This window comes from Syngnathoides biaculeatus, chromosome 8, assembly GCF_019802595.1.
Source record: "Syngnathoides biaculeatus isolate LvHL_M chromosome 8, ASM1980259v1, whole genome shotgun sequence".
In the NCBI taxonomy this organism is placed as follows: Eukaryota; Metazoa; Chordata; class Actinopteri; order Syngnathiformes; family Syngnathidae; genus Syngnathoides; species Syngnathoides biaculeatus.
The window spans coordinates 6157988-6163748 of NC_084647.1; positions in this window are offsets into that span (position 1 = coordinate 6157988).

Sequence of the window (5761 nt, forward strand, 5' to 3'; positions counted from 1 at the left end):
AACCGCGCTTTTATTTTTCCTTCACGAAGACCGCGACGCATCATCACTCGACTTACTTCTGCGCTGATGCAACGCTGACGATACAGCCGCAAGTCAAAGATTTGGTACTTTCTCAGACGCGCACCAGTGAGTCATAAATAACGCGGCGCGCGATAGGTGTGAAGAAAGCACTTTTTTTTTTTTTTGCCATACCTCACGCTGCAGCCGCCGCAGTGCATCTTTCGAGTGACGAGAGCCTTCGGTGTGTGAGATGAGGCGTGGGCGGAATCGCCGCGAGGTTAAAGGGACGAGCTGCTCGCGGGTGCGGAAGTCTTGTCAGTCAATTCCCTCCTTCCACCCCCCCCCCCCTGCAAAAGCAAAGTTATCTGTAAAAAGAGTCAATCCAGACTTTCGTCGTTCTTTGAAAACTAATAAATATTCTGCGATGCGGGAAGGACGCGCGAATAAAACCCGTGAGAGCACCAACGGATGTCACAAATCAGACGTGTGATTTGACTGAATGGGGGAAAAAAGCCGGGGGTCTGGGGGCCGCAAGCACGATCAAAGGACGATCACCAATTTTAACGTGCAAGTTTTATAAATGGCGGCACGGTGGAGCAGCCGGCCTCACAGTTCTGAGGACCCGGGGTTCGATCCTGAGGCCCGCCCGTGTGGCGTTTGCATGTTCTCCCCCGTGCCTGCGTGAGTTTCCTCCGGGCGGGCACTCCGGTTTCCTCCCACATCCCAAAAAACATGCAACATTAATTGGACATTCTAAATCGCAGGTGTCAAACTCAAGGACCGGGGGCCAGATCTGGCCCGCCGCACAATTTTATGTGGCCCACAAAGCCAAATCTACAGCGTGACTTTCAATGATTCTTGTAAAAATCGTCGTCAATTTATCCAAAATTTGTGGAAACATAAACGGATTCGACATTTTTTTTTCCAATTTTATCTATTTGCGATTTTCTATGACAATTTTTTTTTTTTTTTTTTACCTGTTTGACCTTGCATACATAACGGTAAGGCATAACTATGCAGTTATGTCAAAAAGGAAAAATGGCCGAACACTTTCAAGGGTCACTTTTTTTCCCAATTTGAGTTGGATTAATAGGTTAAGAAGTTCCAATTCATGTAGAAATCATATGAATAAATGCGAGGATTAAGAAGATTTCAAGTTTTCCTTACATATTGCAAGGGTGGCACTTATATCACAATAATTTTTTTAAGTCCTTGCAAATCAATAATTACGGTCAACTCTGGTGTGTGGCTCTTTTGCTCCTTTAAAGGTCAAGTGTCATCCCTGTAAACATTCTAAAATAGATATTGTAAGTAGTGAAAAATACATATATCTATTCAGTTCAATGTCTACACGAAAATTAAATATGAACAGAGAGCGCGTCATCCATGCGCAAAGTTAAGTAAGTCTCATTCGACATCCAAGTGGTCGCCATATTGGCTGCGTCTCCTGCCCGTGATGTCACCTCAGACATTCGCCATTGAAAACACGCTGGGCCACCTACGTTGGGAGACGGACACGTCCCTTCTGACACGGAAGCTCTTTTCAAAGAAGAGAACATCTCACAACCGAGTGAAGTGACCGGGGCAATATCGTTTCGAGCCATATTTAGATGATATGCGGATCACGGCCAAACCTCCTCGCCGCCCGATCCACCTCCGCGAGGCGGTGATAAATACAACGTCGCCCGCAAACGATGACGACGCGCGGCCAAACCGCCTCCCCGTCTGATCCGATTCCGCAGCGGAGATGAGCCACCGCGGCTCGGCGCCGCAACGAGCCACCCCGGCCGACAAGGCTGGCGGCCGGCTCGGCCTTGTCGACAAGGCCTGCGGAGGCCGTCGTTCACCGGCTGCTGCGCAGCAACACATTCAGCACCCCTGATTTACGGATTACGACCCCTCCGCCCCCAACTATTGTTTTTTTTTTTTAGTAGCTGTATACACATCTACTTGTCATTTGGAACCAGCAAAGCTCTCGTCCTTTGCATTTGTGCAATCCATTTTTCACAATGAACCGGGTCTCTTGCAAACTTATGAAGGGAAAATCCATTCTACAGAGCGTTTGAGCAATATCCAGCAATGCAACGAGCCGGCATTTTAGCTTAGGAACAACGAGCTACATTCCCGTGGGTAAAACTAATCGAAGCTTGCTTGAGGGCGCTCCTGCCCCGTAAGTCACTTCCTGCTTCTTCTCGAAAACAAATCCCTCGAGGGGATTTTCGTGGCGGGAGTTACAAAAAGCCATATACGTCAAAATCACGTTTTGTGGTGAAAACAACCGACGGGTCCACACCGGCTGCCATTTTTTCATTAATAACGACACTAAAAATCACGCCAAACATCAAAAATCATTTCATGACAGTGGACCTTTAATTTGGAATCAATGCACCTGGACAGAGACGCCATTGGAAAAGCTTTTCATGCATCATAATTCATTTTGGATGTTCGACCGGGACGCGGTACCGACACTGTACAGTTAAACCTGACACAACGGACGACTTTTCATCCGTCAAGTGAGCTACGCGGCCTACAAACGAATTTTTACGCCGTCTGAGCGTGCGCGTCGTCCGCGGTACGCAGTGCATGCTGCACGTGTGCGCCGCTGAGACGGTGATCCATAGTTTATCTAAGGGATGCTGAATGGGGCCGCGCTCATAAATCCGGCCAGCCACAACCGCAGTGATTTGCAGCTTCAGAGGAGCCATAAACGTGGGCACCGAGCGGCCCTGCTGCCCTCGCAGGAAGCCGAATTAAGCGCTAACACTCAAGGACATGCAGTATCTTGCTTGGGACGGGGGCCAACTTCTTACCGGTCGAAGGTTTGAGGGGAAATTCATTGATGCCGCTCCGTTGACTGTGACAGCCGAGAGGAGGGACTCGTGCAGCTGGTCAGTGAGCCGCTGTCACCTTTCTAATCGGCCACATTCTTCAACATTAGATGAAGACCATTAAAAAAAAGAAAAGGAAAAAATCTGTTACAGTGGACAAAAGGAATTCACACATCATTTTTCCTGTTGGTTCTTTTTGCTTTCTCCCTAGGAATTAATGTTGCAAAGTCATTCGCTTCTTGAAATTACGTTAAAAAAGTACAATTACATGAGTGGAGGAATTGATTCAACACCGTGACGCATTTCTTTCTAGAATTTGTTTCAGGCTGGATGAAGATTTTTTCTGTTTTTTTTTTTTGCAAGGAAAAGTGGTTAAAAAAAGACCTACAATTAAAGCAATCATTTAATATTTCTTACATTTTACTCCCAAGTTTCCGTTTCCATTAAATGTTATACAATGTTATAAAATATTTTTAAATATTTTTCTTTTTTCTACATTGTCATTCTACCTATAATTTTTACATTTAAGAAAATGTTTTATCATTGTATTATTGTGATATATTTTCAATGCCATTACATTATCATAATGAATCTTCTAACTATTTCCAGGCGATCAATTCATATCCAGACTTTTTTTTTTTTTTTTTTTACATCTACAAGCTTGTGTGCATTCTGGCAATCTTGCCATTGATAAAAAAATGTGTCTGTATGCATGGACGCATAAGCAACAATGCAGAGTTTTATTGATTTATCACTTTAGCTTCTATGTGCCGAGGAAGTGACTTTTACCGGTATGTTTTTTTAACTGGCCCTGTTAGCGCTGCGCTAGCGTGTTGCTGCTGTGTTACTGCCACGTCTCCGTGATTTTAAACCGGGTTAGTTTTTTTTAACCGGCCCTGTTCGCGCCGTGCTAGCGTTACCATCGCGCTAGTGTGTTGCTGCTGTATTACTGCCACGTCTCAGTGATTTAGGTATGTTTTTTTTAACTGGCTTTTTTCAGTGCTGTGCTGCCCTGTTGCTACTGTGTAGCTACCGCTGCTGTTTTTTTTTTTTTTTAATCCAGCCCTGTTCGTGCTACCGTGTTGTTGCGATGTTAAGCTAAGCTAAGGTATCAAAACTTTGAAAACTCTGTGTGCCATCTTTCTTTGTAAATATCTTGTGTTTCAATGTGGGTTTCAATGTAGGCATTTGCGGCTTATGTATGTACCAAATGGTATTTCCTTTACAAATGTACCGGGTGAGGCTTATAACCAGGTCCGTTAGGTTAGGTAATAGCAACAAATAGCAACAATAAAAGTAAAGCTGCATGCATACTGGACATCTGTGCAAGAAAGCATTCAAGGAAGTTTGCAGTTTGATTACTTCGGACCTTGTGTAAAATCAGTCCAGAAAGTGCATGTAAGATGGCGTCTGTGGCCAGTGATGTGGCACTGATCCGGTGTTAGAAAAGAACTTCAAATTGAATTCGGAGCAGCAAAGGACTGTAAAGGGAAGTAGGGTAATCCCGGTGGGAACGGGAGAATCTTTTCCGTTACGATTCTTCTCATCTCTTATCGTGATGGGCATCTTAAAAAAAACGCTGCAAATACATACTGAGTTTCTGTACTCGGCTGATTGGAACACAATACTGTAGTTTGAGTGGAAAACTCACCAACAAAAAGTTTCAAATCAAAATCGATGTTCATTCGTCGCAAAGAATTCCGCCAACCCTCCGTGTTTGTTCTTTTCCAAACAAGTACGCCACTTTAATGCCGAGTGATCTTCACAGCGTTCTGGCCCATCTGTTGAGCATCTGGATGGCGCGGAAATGGTTTTGCGAGGAGTGCAACGCCAGCGGTTGTGACGGCATAAAATGCTAATGCTGCCTTTTATAAGGATGCTGAGCAAAGTGTAGGAAGCGTAAACCAAATGATTTCAAGCTGCCGCACGAAGGCAAGTGACAACGTTTCGATTCCCGAGCGGTTTCGAGGGATGTGCTCCCAAAGCTATTTGGAAGTCTGACTTTCCCTGTCAAGTCTGTGATCGTTTCAACTCCCAGCTGTCTTAGCTCCAATGTTATATTATACACTGACGTGAAAAAAAAAAAAATCAGTCCATTGTCTAAGTCAAAATATTTGTCCTGTATTCAAATCAATCATGCATCCATCTGTTGGTTTAAGCCTGTCCCTGCCGGTGTTTTGGGCAAGAGGTCGGATGTAAGCAATCGCAGGCCAGGTGAACAGTGCAGTTGTTAAACAAAGCATTCGTTCATGTGGAACAATTTTGCTTTCGCTTAACCCAACAAACATATTTTTTGGAATGTGGAAGGAAGCCAAAGTTTCGAATGCAGAAAATTTGACTGAAGCTGACGAACTGAATATATTCGGGGCTGCAAACTTCAAAATTCTCCCGAACATCGTACTCATTATTAGCTAAAAACAAGCACGTCGGTATTGAAATATTCCACCGCGAGTTGTAGTGTCAGCCAGAACGACACCTGTGTAAAAGGAAATGTAATGCGAGAAACACCGTACACGTCTTTTTTCACGTTTGCTCGTGTAACAAGCAAGAGCTAATGGATACGTTCGGAAATTCACGCCAAGCGCTCTCTACAATCCGGAACGTTTGGAAATTCACAGCGTTGTACTCACGCGCCGTTCGGCTATAGAGCTCGTGCGCCGATGTCACCAAAGTCACGTGACTGGCCAAATTGACGGTCTAGGAAAGCATTCTTCAATGCTAAATCGGTTGGAGACGGCACGAAAATACGTCACCCAGAGCTTTGTCCGAAACCATTAAACATTTAGATGATAATAAACGAAGGTACGTGGAAAACTGAGAGACAATTGGCATAGAGGACCCATATTTAATGCCGAAGTCGATGTTTTCACCGATAAGAATTTGGACTTTTTTGTCCGCTTCCGCTGGTCTTGGGCAACTGGATCTACACGTGG